This window comes from Panthera onca, chromosome B4, assembly GCF_046562875.1.
Source record: "Panthera onca isolate mPanOnc1 chromosome B4, mPanOnc1 haplotype 2, whole genome shotgun sequence".
NCBI classification, from domain to species: domain Eukaryota; kingdom Metazoa; phylum Chordata; class Mammalia; order Carnivora; family Felidae; genus Panthera; species Panthera onca.
In genome coordinates, this window is record NC_138345.1 from 113,574,838 (window position 1) to 113,589,999 (window position 15,162).

The 15,162-nt window shown below is 40.7% G+C and overlaps 1 non-coding gene across 1 annotated transcript; it reads right to left on the reverse strand.

The window, feature by feature from the left end:
- Positions 1–1,718: 1,718 nt before the first annotated feature.
- LOC132660436 (U6 spliceosomal RNA) lies at positions 1,719–1,824 on the reverse strand. Its single transcript, XR_009601786.2, has one exon. It is a non-coding gene; the product is annotated as a U6 spliceosomal RNA (small nuclear RNA).
- Between the last annotated feature and the right edge of the window lie 13,338 nt (positions 1,825–15,162).

Genomic DNA, 15,162 nt, shown 5'->3' on the forward strand with positions numbered 1-15,162 from the left:
GTGGGGGGGGGGCCGCTGCTCCCCAACTCAACCACAAGGCAGAGCTCCACTTTGTTCTGTGAAATTCAGAACACATTTGTTTTTTTGTGTTTTTTTTTCCTCTTCAAAATTTGCTCCTGCCCTTCCTTAGGGTCTGCCTAGAACGAAAATACTAAGAGCCAAAAACACCAGCAGAAAGGCTGCTTTACTGTGAAATCCAATCTCAGCAAAAGCAGGAGAATCAGCAATCTTTTGACCTTCCCTAGTTGTGAAGTATAACGGACCCACATGGTTTTAGATAACTAGGGAAAGGTCTGATGAGCTGTCAAACCACGGAAATTTTAGAGTTTTGCTTGTCACTTTATATAGAAATGATTCAGAAGTTTCTTAAATTCCAGAGGCTTCCTAAGACCAGGACGGCTGAGAAGACACGTCTTTAGGTGACCCTGGGACCAATCTCCTGTTTCTGGAACTTTTGAAATTAGCCCAAGCCACATATCTAGACACAATGGATTTTGTTGGAGCAGTCTACACCAGACTTGCCACAAGAGATAGATCAGTTCCAAACCAACATCTACTATAGAGGGGTGGGGCAAGCAAATGGCTTTCCCCCAGTTTTTGGTTCCTATAGCGAAAGCTAATCCCAGACGTGGCTGGGACATTAAGGCTGGAGTCCTGGCAGCAGCAGCCATTGGGATGACTCATTCAAATATCAAGCCCTCCTTTATGCATAAATTATATTAGACATAGTCCTGCCTTTCAGGGGCTCCCTTGCCTAAAAGCATCCATTGTCTCATTCTCTCTTGGCTTACACATGACATCCAAACTCATCTAAATCATTTCCAGCTTGCTCTCACGTCCTCTTCCATCTTCCCAGCCCTTCTGCCATGCATTCTACCCTCCAGACCAAGGGTTGGCAAACTTTTTTCCGTAGATAGTCATATAATAAATATTTTAGGCTCGCGGGCCATGTGGTCTCTGTTACAACCATTCAACTCTGCTGTTGTAGAACAAAAGCAGTCATCTTTAAGACATAAATGAATGAGCATGGCTATCTCTCAGTAAAATTTCACTTAAAAAAACAAAAACAAAAACAAGTAGCAGGCTAGATTCGGCCCCCAGACTGTAGCCTGCCAACTCCTGTTTTAGACACACCAAATGTATTCCTTTGCATGTGCTGGTTTCTTTTGTCTTGGAGCTTTTGTCCTTTACCCCCAGCTCAAATAAATTAATTTATTGGAACGCTATTAGGTGTCAGAGACCGTCCCGGGATCTAGAGATGTAGCAGGGAGAAAACAGACAACATTTTCTACTGTATAGAATTCAGATTCTGGTGGAAGCAAATAGATAGTAAATCAGTGGCAAACAAAATCATGCAAGGCAGGTAGAACTATAATGAAGAAAAATCAGGCAAAGTAAGGGGTGAGGATGTTATTTTTTAAATTTAATTTAGTTTTTACATTTACATCCAAGTTAGCATATCGTGCCACAATGATTTCAGGAGTAGATTCCTTAAGCCCCTTACTGATTTAGCCCATCCCCCCTGCCCCACCCCCTCCAATAACCCTCTGTTTGTTCTCCATATTTAAGGGACTCTTCTGTTTTGTCCCCCTCCCTGTTTTTATATTATTTTTGCTTCCCTTCCCTTATGTTCATCTGTTTTGTCTCTTAAAGTCCTCATATGAGTGAAGTCATACGATACGTGTCTTTCTCTGACTGACGAATTTCGTTTGGCGGACGAAAATATGGAAGGCTTCAGGAATTTGCGTGTTATCTTTGCACAGGGCAATGCTAATCTTCTCTGTGTTGTTCCAATTTTAGTACATGTGCCGCCAAAGTGAGCACGAGGATGTTATTTTAAATAGAGTGGTCAAGGAAGGTAACTTTGATGAGGTGATGTGGGCACAAAGATGAAAATAAAGTAGGGGCGCCTGGGTGGCGCAGTCGGTTAAGCGTCTGACTTCAGCCAGGTCACGATCTCACGGTCCGTGAGTTCGAGCCCCGCGTCAGGCTCTGGGCTGATGGCTCGGAGCCTGGAGCCTGTTTCCGATTCTGTGTCTCCCTCTCTCTCTGCCCCTCCCCCGTTCATGCTCTGTCTCTCTCTGTCCCAAAAATAAAATAAAAAACGTTGAAAAAAAAAAAAAAAAAAAAAGAAAATAAAGTATAAGCTCCATCAATGTGGATGAGGTGGGGGGTGGGGCAGGGTGGTAAGCATTCCAGGCAGAGGGAGTGTCAAGTACAAAGTGCCCAAGGCAGAGCATTCTTGATATACTGGGGGAAGTGAAAGGGGACCAGGGTGGTGTAGTGAAGGAGTGAGGGAGGAGATCAGAAACGTAGCTGTGGGCAACGCTGTTTACAGCCTTATAGGCCATGGAAAGGACTTTGATTTTTATTCTAAATAAGTCTGGAAACCACTGAAAGGTAGAGAGCAGAGGGTGCTGTCATCTGCCTTCTATTTTCGTAGGATCTCTCCAATAGCCGCGTGTAAGATGAAGTGTAGGGAAGTTGGAATGAAAGCTGAGAGACCGCTAAGGAGGCTGTTGCAATAATCCGGGGGACAAATGTTGTTTAGGCAGAATGATAGCAGCAATGGTATGAGTGGTCAGATGCTGAATATATTTTGAAGGCAAAGCTGAAAGGTAGGGTGTGGAGGAAATACTCAAGGATAACACCCAAGAATTTTAACCTGAGCAACTGGAAGGGTGAAATCTGATGGACTGAGATAGCAAAAACTGTAGCAATTACAGATCGGGTGGGGATAACAAAGATTTATTTAAGTTATGTTATTCTTTTTTTTTTTAATGTTTTTAAATATTTTCTTATTTTATTTTTGAGACAGAGAGAGACAGAACATGAATGGGGGAGGGTCGGAGAGAGAGGGAGACACAGAATCTGAAGCAGGTTCCAGGCTCTGAGCTGTCAGCACAGAGCCCGACGCAGGGCTCGAACTCACAGACCGTGAGATCATGACCTGAGCCGAAATCGGACACTCAACCGACTGAGCCACCCAGGCGCCCCTTAAGTTATGTTATTCTTAAGATGCTTATTAGATCTGTAAGTGGTAACATTAAACAGGCAGTTGAATTAATGGTTTTGAGTTCAGTGGAAATAATATGGATAGACTAGTTATCTGGGAGTTACCTGCAATAAAGCTGAAATCAGATAGGATCAGTTAGGGAGAAGTGAGAAGAGACTAGAGGTCAGGGACTAAGTTCTGGAACAATCCAACATTTGGACGTTGGGAAGAGGAAGAAGAGCCACAAAGAAGACTTAAAATGAGTGACCAGTGAGACAGGAAGTGAAGTAAGAGTGACTACTCTGGGGCCAAGTGAAGAAAGCCTTTCCAGAAGGAGGAAATGAACAAGTCTGTGAAATATTGCCAACATGTTGAGCAAGATGAGGATGAAGGCATGACCCAGATTTGGCAACATGGGAGCCACTGTTGACATTTTGTTTGAGGAGTGGTGAGGATGATGGACTGTACAGAGTGTATATGACAGAGGATGGGAGAGGTGCAAATAGTACCTTCTTTCCCCTGGGATCCTCTCATACATTTTACCCTTACAACACTTTTCACAATTATACTTATTGGCTCATATCTCTATCTCCTCAACTGAGCTTTGGGCAACTTCAATGCTGAGCCATGTTTCATTCATCCTGTCTACAGTACAACACGGGCACAAATCAAGTACTCATCAAGTGTTTGCTGAATGAATATGATACTGTAATCTAAGAAGGAGAGTTTTCACGTAAATGAATACGAGTACCATTGAGACTAGAAAAAATAATACTAAGTAGAAGAACTTGAGAAAGAGGGAGAATGGGTACTTTTATTACCACATGGTGTTATGTATGACACTAGAGGTATTTGGGTTTCTACCCTGAACATTTTACCTTTTTTTTTGTCTTGAAAGTACATATAAATTATTCTCCATAACTTATGGTGAGATCAGTTAGTATAACTAGTCCAAATTTGCTAAAGAGGATAGTAAAGCCCTGGAAGATTTAGGAAATATGCCCTCACCCTGTAGACTATGTGTGCTTGGTATAAGATTCCATAAAATGTGTCCCTCTCCTTTCTTTTGGGTTTCCAAAGTTACCAACACACCTCTGTTGTAAGACACCTCCCCAAATCCCTATTACCCTTTTTGTTTTGTTTTTTTTCTTAAGATTACATTTTTAAAAACGAGAATCACTAAAGGAATTACTTTGGGGTCTGAATAACACTGAGTTGATTAATTCTCTCCTGGTTGGAATGATTATTTGATCATTCAGTCCTTAGAGCCATGACCATTCAGATCCAGAAGCAAAAATTATTACCTGATGATTCAAGTGACTTTCTGATTATACTGCTTAATAAAATTAACACTGAAGTCTGAAACAGTGTCCAGAAGTCAAATGGTGATTTTCCAAGGGTCTATTAAAAAGAAAAAAAAAAAAAAAGTTTCATTTCAAAGGATAAAATGTTGCCAGTCTTTCTATCTCCAAGGGAGTAAGGATTAGTAAGTAGTTCAGTTAGTTCCTGCAAATTAGGGATTCAGTTATATTTTATTTATTCGATACGGGAGTTTTTATAAGTGTTGGGTGAGTCATTTGGTAAGACCAAAGCCAAGCTAAATTAAAGCACTCGCTGGCTGAAGATATTTTTATTGCAATGAGTAGGTCTCCCTCTGGGATTTGGATATACAGGTGTGGTCAAACTTTGGCATGGAAAGTAAGTAGAATCATGAATTCTAAACCAGTGACTCCTAATGTCTTGAGCATGTAATGCTACAGACACATCTAGACACATTTGCTATAAGAAGCCAAAAACATGTGACAGAGGAAATTAGATAGAAGCAGTTGTTCTCCCTTTAGAGTTTACTTACCAATGATCCCAAGGACCCAAATACCTACATATATATATACACATTTTTACAAAGAAATAATCTTCTAGAAAACTATTCTTGTGAATTACTCTTTTGTGCCTATCAAGCTTTCTATTTTGTGGGTCGTGGATTTAATAGGTTGTAATGCTGTTTCAAACACCATAGATACTTAATGCACCATGAAAACCCCTTAAGCTATGGGAAATTACAAAAATGTCTCAGTGCCATGGTCACAAATGTGAATGATCTTCTCAACAGGAACTTCAAAGGTAAAATGAAATTACATTTCCTGTAGATTTCTGAGTGTTCATTGTCCAGTGACCATGGTCCCCGAGATTTCACCCATGCTTCTCAGGACTCTGTTCCAATCAGCTAGCCAACTCTCAGCTATGGTGGCTCTGGAAATTCAGGCCTGGGGATGCCCGGATGGCTCAGTTGGTTAAGCCTCCAAGTCTTGGTTTTGGCTCAGGTCATGATCCCAGTGTCGTGGGATCAAGTCCCAGGTCAGGCTCTGTGCCCACAGCACGGAGCCTGCTTGGGATTCTCTCTCTCTCTGCCCCTCCCCTGCTCACACTCTCTCACTCTCAAAATAAATAAATAAACATTAAAAATTTTTTTTCTTAGTCTCAGTTATCTTTTGGACACACAAAATAATAGCTTTGTGCAGGTCAGAGAGGGGTTTCCTGGTGGTGTTGGTGCCTGTATAACAGGCTGTTGAATCCCGAGTCTCTGGTCTAAAGAGAGTATCTATCGATAAGGTAACCATAGGGCAAGTACTCCTTGTCATCATCAGTTTTAATGAACTAGCAGAAACCAACACATATTTTTAAATTAGTATCTAATGTTTATAATTACATAGATTTTCATTTTAGATTTTGTAAAATACATGACAGGGAGTAAAATATCACGGTCTCAGCACACCATGGGGGGCCTGCAAACATGAGAAAATCGGCTCCTGTGTTTCTGTTTCCTCTCGTACTTACACTTTTCAAAGGGCCAGAGAAAGTTTCTGAAATTTTATTTGTTAGGAGAGTAGAAGTTTATGCTTCCCTTACCAAAAGGGAGAAGTCAGTATCTTCTCCAAATCACTAACGACCACTGATTGATAAAGGGGATTATATGCCAGCTCAGTGACTTCTTGGTGATTAGAGACAGTTTATACCAAGTTCAACAACGAATTTTTTAAAAAATGGCAATGCCTGTAACCATTCTTGGAAACAGGTCCACCAGCTATAACAAGCTTTCTTGTATTACATTAGATCTCTGCAAAGCAGGTGTTCTCTGCCCTGAGTGCCTTCCTTCCCCAGGTTTTTGGTTTTGTTTGGTTTGTTTTGAGAGAGAGAGAGAGAGAGAGAGAGAGCACAGGCAAACAGGGCGGAGAGAGAGGGAGAGAGAGAATCCCAAGCAGGCTGTGTGCGAGCGTTGAGCATGACACAAGGCTCGATCTCATGGCAGTAAGATTACGACCTGAGCCAAAATCAAGATTTGGATGCTTAGCTGACTGAGCCACCCAGGTGCCCCTTCTCTGGGTTTAAACAGTTCTGAACAGCCACCCTCCAGTTCCCCGTCCATCACCTGCAGGCTACACACAAATAGAATTGTTTTTTATTTTCTCTCTTTCCTTGTTCTTAAAAAAAAAATGTTCTCTCTCTTTTTCTCCCTCTTCAACAATTTCTAAGCTGGCAGTACATGTCTTTTAAAGGCAATTTAGCAGAGGCGCCTGGGCGGCTCCGTAGGTTGAGTGATCAACTCTTCGTTTCGGCCTAGGTCACCATCCCAGGGTCGTGGGATCGAGCCCTGTGTCCAGCTCCATGCTCAGCATGCTTCTTCAGATTCTCACTCCCTGCCCCTCTCCCCTACTCACTCTCTTTCTCTCTTTCTCCCAAATAAAATACAAAAATAGAAAAAGAAAGGCAATTTAGTAAAGTGGTTAATATAAAGGCTTGGTGCTAACCAGCCTTGGGTCTGAATCTCAGGTCTGACACATACTAACTGTGCCCCTTTGGGCCAGTTACTAGACTTAACACCAAGCTTCAGATTTTTCATCTGAAAAATGGGGATATCAGTAACTACCTTCAGGATTATTTTAGAGACGTGTCAACATAGTGTCACTAAAAGGCTGAACAGTGTCCAGCATGTAAGACTTCAAGTTATTATTACTGGGGGAAAAAAAAACCTGACACGTTGACTTGTAGAAAACATAGGAAACACGAATTCCTTCACAGAAATAATATTTGCGAGGACCTAATGGACCCGCTAACACACTGCAAAATTTGCTCAAGCTGACATTAATAGGAATAAAATGCAGACCTTTGTCACCCAACTCCAGGCAAGTCTCATTTAGTACAGACACAAAGAAAAGACTGAGGGAGAAAAAAACATAGAAAGCCACTAACTTGACACTTAAAATTGTATATCTCTGCTCTTCTCTCAGTCCAAGAAAGCACATTAGAAAGTGTATTTGGCCTAACAAGCTGACAATGTGTGGTATGGGTCAATTAAGGTTATAAAATAACACAAAGAACAGGCCCTCATCAGACTTTGGTGCTTTGCAATAGATGAAAAAGCAAGAAGAGATTTAATCAGCTTCCATGGGCTTGGGTTCCTCTTCCTCACTCTGAGAAGAAGGCGTCTTGCTTTATTCTGGTTATTTCCTGAGGAGAGCCCTCCTCCCTCCCCCAAGTATTCAGGCTAATTACAACTGGTGAGGTAGTTTCCAGGCTGAATAAGAAATCAAAAGGGAAGGGAGGGGAGGCGGTGTGGATTTCAGAGAAAAAATAACTTAAGAAAAAGTATGTTCTCAGAGGGGGAAAAATTAGAGAATCAGGTCACTGAGCTGGAGCCAGGAAAAATCCACATGAGTGGAAATTGGAGCATTGAAAGTATTTCATATTAACACATCCAAAGGCTGAATGTGCCTGGCCCAGAGGATGTTCCTCCCCCTCCTGGAAAGTGGCTGGGGGCTGGAAGACCTCTAGGCTTTTCTATGTCATATTCATTCACTAATCAGCGCTATTCAGCCAATTGCACATGTGGCCTTATATCGGTGCCCTGGAAAACACGGGGACCACATAGCAACGATTATAATCAACATCACTGGAGACTCCTATATCGGCTTCTGAAATATGAAGCTTCAAATCAGACACGGCACCAATGAAAACCAGCAGTTTCTTCCTTCCTTCCTTCCTTCCTTCCTTCCTTCCTTCCTTCCTTCTTCTCTATTTGGTTCTGCTAAGTCTACAGTTTTAGACTCAAGTACCTGACAATTATATATCAATAGAGACAGAATGCATTTTGCCTGAAGCAAAGATAGAAATGGTTTAAAGGGCAAGCAAAGTGTCATGTATCGTAGACATTAGTTGAGGTTAAACTCTGCCGATGTGACTAGAATGCGGACATCTTTGTTAGCATCAATGTCTCGAAATTGGCGGTGTGGCCTGGCATACATATTTCCTTAATGACTTTCCAGGGCAAGAGGAAAATATTTAACAGCACTCCGTACATCCAAGGGTCTTAAACTTATTTCTCTCTTGTTTTCACTCAAAATTGTCAAGCCTTTTTATTAGCCAAATTTTAACTGAAAATTGGACATGAAACACACAATAATACAATCCTGAAAATCTCGGCCAAAAAAAAAAATCAATATTTTCTTTTGATTGTATGGCTAATTATGCTTCCACTGAGGTATTACTGGGCCTGAATTTGGGGGTGAGGCCCTAATGGACCCAAGAACGCACTGCAAGATCTGCTGAAGGTGACATTAATAAGAATGAAAAGCAGACCTTTGTCACCCAACTCCAGGCAAGTTTCATTTAGTGCAAACACAGAAAAAGCTAAGATAGAGAAAACAGGAGGAAAAAAAAAAAAAGAAACAAAAACAAAACAAACAAAAAAACCTTACACTGCTCAGGAAAAATACCAGAGGAGTATTTTTTTTTTTTCTTTGTCAGCTTAGTCATACCTCTCTGGTGGCTGTTTTCTTCTTTATGTGTCCCTCTGCAACTTACCGGACTTCATGTGTCCTATCAGAGATGACTAGGGAGGAGTTTTTGTTTTGTTTTATCAGGCTAATCCCAGATTTTAATGACTTGTTGAAGTCTTCTCCCCGCGTTTCAGCTCAGTGTAACTTTCTAACTTAGCATGTAGTACTTATGATCCCAGCTGGTCCAGCGGTTCTGAACTAGTTAGTTCCATGCGAGAACCTCTAAAGGAGAGCTCTTGAAACATACCAATCCCAGACCAATTGAATTGGATTACCCAGAATTGGGGTCTGGGAGCTAACCAGTTCCCTTTAAGTTATCTCAATAAATTTAAATTAGTCTGCTGTGTAACAAACCGTCCAATACCTAATGCCTTAAGACAACAAATTGCCGTTTGTGATGATTCTGTGGGTCAGGAATTAGGGCAGGACTCAACTGGATGGCCCTTCAGCTCCACGTTATGTCACCTGGAGTCATTCAGCTGCATTCAGTGGGCCCAATGGTCCGATAGGCTTCATTCACGTGACTGCCACCTCAGTGATCTTCTGCAAGACGCCTCTCTCTCCAGATGCCCAGCATGGGCTTCTTTATAGTATGGTGATCATGTTAGACTTCTTGAATGTCACCTGGCTTTAAAAGAGAGGAATCAGGGGGCGCCTGGGTGGCGCAGTCGGTTAAGCGTCCGACTTCAGCCAGGTCACGATCTCGCGGTCCATGAGTTCGAGCCCCGCGTCAGGCTCTGGGCTGATGGCTCGGAGCCTGGAGCCTGTTTCCGATTCTGTGTCTCCCTCTCTCTCTGCCCCTCCCCCGTTCATGCTCTGTCTCTCTCTGTCCCAAAAATAAAAATAAAAAACGTTGAAAAAAAAAAAATTAAAAAAAAAAAAAAGAGAGAGAGGAATCAGAAAGTGCCAGCCTCTTTCAAGGTGTAGCTTCAGAAGTCCCAAATCACTTCTTCCAAGTTCTGTCAAAGGCCAGCCCATATTTAGAGGGAAGGGAAATGAGCTCTCATTCCTGATATGAGGAGCAGCATATACGTACAGAGGCTGAGAAATTGCCTGGTGGCCGTATTTTGAGAGTATAGATTATATACGAGCAGTTCCTGGTCCTAAAGTCATGGCAGACATTCCTAGCCCATCATTATGGCCTCTGCCACTGTTACTGGACATAGTACCAGAGTTGTTCTCAATGCTGCACCTCAGAGGTTAGAGGTCAGTAGATTATACCTACTGTGCAGGTTAAAATGTATTGACAAACCTGCTTTATTGGGAAGAGAGGAAGTTCTCAAGTATCTTTGCTGTGCAACAGGAAGCAGAGTTATTGGCGTTCTCCGGGAAGATTAGGAAAGGGCCAACGTCCTTGTGGCCCTGCCTTGGGGGGGGGGGGGGGGGGGGGAGGGGGGTATGGCTCATGAGCTCTCGCAATAATCTTGTGAAGTAGAAATTGCAGGTTTTGTTTTTCTTCTCTAGTTTGTAAATGGGAAACCTGGGGCTGACCAAACACAAGCCACCATTTCAGGTGCTACAGAAGGAATAAAACGTACTTGGACATTGTTGCAGTTCTTAGTTCTTTCTTGCAAAGGAAAGGTATTTAAACAACTATTTCTAATACCCAACAGAATGAAATGAAGGTTATCAGAGAAGTAGGAACAACCCAGTCCTGGGAGTCAGAGGCAGGAAAGATGAACTCAGAAGAAAATGGTTTGCACATCAGAGAATTAAGAAAAATATCAAGTCATAAAATATTTTTGTAAAAACATCCTCTTTAAGATCATACTATAGACAAAAACAGGCCATTTAATGACATCATCCATTTTGGTAGCAAAACTTACACCAAAACAAACCCGTATTGGTTTGTTCCTTGTTAATTCTAAGAATTCCTGTATAAATATACATCCATAATATAAAATTTTTAAACGTATCTTTAATGAAGTTAGTTTCATAGTTTTAGTTTTCTTTTTCAAAATGGAGATCCAATCAAACCAATTTTTTTCACCACTTACTATGAAATGTAAGACCTATTTTTGGTTGACTTATTGTAAGTGGCATTTTTTTCTGATACCCGTTATTTTGGGGTTATAAAGTTAATGCATAAAAAGTACTTACCATATAAGGAGTGCTTCATAGATGTTAGTCATTTATTACTATTTTTAGTAAGTTTTTAATTTTATGACAGTTAAAAAAAATTTTTTTTTTTAACGTTTATTTATTTTTGAGACAGAGAGAGACAGAGCATGAATGGGGGAGGGTCAGAGAGAGGGAGACACAGAATCTGAAACAGGCTCCAGGCTCTGAGCCGTCAGCACAGAGCCCGACGCGGGGCTCGAACTCACGGACCGCGAGATCATGACCTGAGCCGAAGTCGGCCGCTTAACCGACTGAGCCACCCAGGCGCCCCTAATTTTATGACAGTTTCAGATTTACAGAAAAGTTGTGAACATAGTATGGATTTCCTATATGCTCCACATTCAGTTTCTCCTATTAGCATCTTGCATTTGTATGGTACATTTCATGGTACGTTTGTTAAAACTAATGAACCGATGTTGACACATTATTATCATCTAAGATCCATACTTTACTCAGGTTTTCATAGTTTTTGCCAAATGACCTTTTCTATTCCTGGATCCCACTCAGGATACCACATTAAATTTAGTAGTCATGTCTCCTTCGGCTATTCTTGGCTGTGACAGTTTCCCAGACTTGCCTAAATTTTAATGACCTTAAGAGTCTGGGGGAGTACTGATCAGATATTTTTCGTAGGAGGCCTCTCAACTGCGACGTGCCTGATGTTTTTCTCGTGATTATATTAGGATTATGTGTTTTGTGGAGGAAGACCACAGAGGTGAATTTCCATTTTCCACATCAAGACAATATGCTATCAACATGACTTATCACTGTTGATGTTAACCTTGGTTACTTAGCTAAGGTAGCATTTGTTAGTTTTTTTCCATTATAATCCAAACTGTACTCATTGGAAAGAAGTCATTATGCACAGCCTGCACTTAAGGAGGGTGTGGGGGGGGGGGTGCGGGTGCTGTGCTCAACTTCCTGAGGATGACTATCTACATAAATTATTGGGAAATAGGCATGGGAGTTTTGTCTGTTTCCTTCCCCCTCCCCCCTTTATTTATTTATAAATATTTATTTATTTATTCTGGGTTTTTTTTATCAATATGGACTCGTGGATATTTATTTTATATTTTGGGTTATAATCCAATACTACATTATTTTATTGCTCAAATTATTTCAGCTTTGGTCATTGGAAGCTCTTTCAATTGACTCTTGGGTCCCTTTAAAATATTCCCATTGAGCAATCCCTATCAAAATAACACTAGCATTCTTCACAGACCCAGAACAAACAATCCTAAAATTTGTCTGGAACCAGAAAAGATCCCGAATAGCCAAAGCAATCTTGAAAAAGAAAGCCAAAGCTGGAGGCATCACAATCCCAGACTTCAAGCTGTATTACAAAGCTGTAATCATCAAGACAGTATGGTACCGGCACAAAAACAGATACTCGGATCAATGGAACAGAACAGAGAACCTAGAAATGGACCCACTAACATATGGCCAACCGATCTTTGACAAAGCAGAAAAGAATATCCAATGGAATAAAGAGTCTCTTTAGCAAATGTTGTTGGGAAAACTGGACAGCAACATGCAGAAGAATGAACCTGGACCACACGCTTAAACCATACACAAAGATAAACTCAAAATGGATGAAAGACCTAAACATAAAATAGGAAGCCATCAAAATCCTAAAGGAGAAAGCAGGCAAAAACCTCTTTGACCTCGGCAGCAGCAACTTTTCACTCAACATGTCTCCAGAGACAAGGGAAACAAAAGCAAAAGTGAACTATTGGGACCTCATGAAAATAAAAAGCTTCTCTGCACAGCAAAGGGAACAATCAGCAAAACTAAAAGGCAGCCTATGGAATGGGAGAAGATATTTGCAAACAACATATCAGATAAAGGGTTAGTATCCAAAATCTATAAGGAACTTATCAAACTCAACACCCAAAAAACAAATAATCCAGTGAAGAAATAGGCAAAAGATACGAATAGATGCTTCTCCAAAGAAGACATCCAGATGGCCAGCCGACACATGAGAAAATGCTCATCACTCATCATCAGGGAATACAAATCAAAACCGCAATGAGATATCACCTCACGCCTGTCAGAATGGCTAACATTAACAACTCAGGCAACACCAGATGTTGGTGAGGATGCGGAGAAAGAGGATCTCTTCTGCACTTTTGATGGGAATGCAAACTGGTGCAGCCCTCTGGAAAACAATATGGAGGTTCCTCAAAAATTTAAAAACAGAACTATCCTACAACCCAGCAATTGCACTACTAGGTATTTATCCAAAGGATACAGCTGTGCTGTTTCAAAGGGGCACATGCACCCCAATGTTTATAGGAGCGCTATCAACAATAGTCAAAGTATGGAAAGAGCCCAAATGTCCATCAATGGATGAATGGATAAAGAAGATGTGGTATATATATACGATGAAGTATTACTTGGCAATCCAAAAGAATGAAATCTTGCCATTTGCAACTACGTGGATGGAATTTGAAGGTATTATGCTAAGCGAAATTAGTCAGTCAGAGAAAGACAAATATCACATGACTTCACTCATATGAGGACTTTAAGATACAAAACACATGAACATAAGGGAAGGGAAGCAAAAATAATATAAAAACAGGGAAAGGGACAAAACATAAGAGACTCTTAAATACGGAGAACAGAGGGTTACTGGAAGGGTTGTGGGAGGGGGGATGGGCTAAATGGGTAAGGGGTATTAAGGAATCTACTCCTGAAATCATGGTTGCACTGTATGCTAATTGGATGTAAATTAAAAATTAATGAATAAATAAATACATTAATTAATTAATTAATTAATTAATTAATTAAAATTTTAAAAATAAATTAAATTAAATACTCTCATTGATGTGAACTTGTTTTTGTTGTGGGAGTGTTTTTTATTTTGTTTGCTTTTCTGAGTGGTTCCTTACTTCCTGGCACGACAAGATAATCCCATTTCAGCTTGTGTATTTCTTGTCTCAGTCCTAGAATTAGCCATTTCTCCCAGGAATTCTGGTTCCTTTTATGAGAGAATGAATGGGATTAGAAACCAAGATCTGGAGCACTTGGCTGGCTCAGTCTTTAAGCATCTGACTTCAGCTCAGGTCATGATCTCACAGTTGGTGAGTTTGAGTCCCACATTGGGTGAGCACGAGCCCCACTTCAGGTAAAACCATAAGCCCCAGGTGTGCCTGGCTCTCTCTCTCTCTCTCTCTCTCTCTCTCTCTCTCTGTCTCTCTCTCTCTCTCCCCCCTCCTCTTCTCCTTGCTAAAAGAAAAGAAAGAAACCAAGATCTGGGTGCTAGGTGTGTTCACTGCTACCGAGTGTTATTGCTTCTTGGGGTTCTCAACTGACAGAGTAAGAAAATGTACATGTGTATATCAGTTTATGTATGTGCACATATCTATAAATATTTTGTACATAACTTCGTATATGTTAGACTAACCATTAGTTCACACTGATGCCTCCAACTCTAGTCCATGACCACACCCTCTCTTTGCTCCCACTTTGTGACCTCCCGCTCAAAGGGGTGAGCAGGCAGGCTCCCACACCTTCCCACCATTTATTTATTTGTTCCATTCCTTTGCACATATATGGTGTTATCAGAGATTCTAGCCAATATTTATCATCTACAGTATAGAGCTATGTGCAGTTGATTTCGCCTTTGGTCTCCTAGACTCCACTCATTTCCAAAGTTACTTAGGTTGGCATCTTTCCCTCCACTGTCTTCGGTGAGCTCGTTTCATACATTTGTCATATAGCTGGATGGTTTCCTCATATTCTGCTTTCTCCCCAACCTCCCAAGTGATCTTTTACGAATCTGCATACATCAAGGTTCACTCTTTGTGCTATAAATTTCCATGGGTTTCGACAAATGCATCATGTCATGTATCTAACTATGCCATTATTATTTTTGTTTAACGAAGGTTTATATGGGTTTTTTTTCTATGTAATAGACACTAACTTATTTAATCCTTTCGGTACCCCTATTAGACAGATACCATTAGCACATCATCTCTGGTATGGGCAAGAGTGGCAGAGAAGTTAATTTCCTTAATGACACAGATAAAATGGCTAAATCTGGATTGGGAAACTAAAATATCTATGTTCATAACTGCTGCACTATCCTGCTTGATGTCATAAATATTTCTTCTACTTTGCCTTTATGATTTTCTTCTTTTCTTTCTCTTCATCCTAGACAATTATCTTTTTTTTAATTAAAAAAATTTTTTTTAGTAATTTATTTTTTAA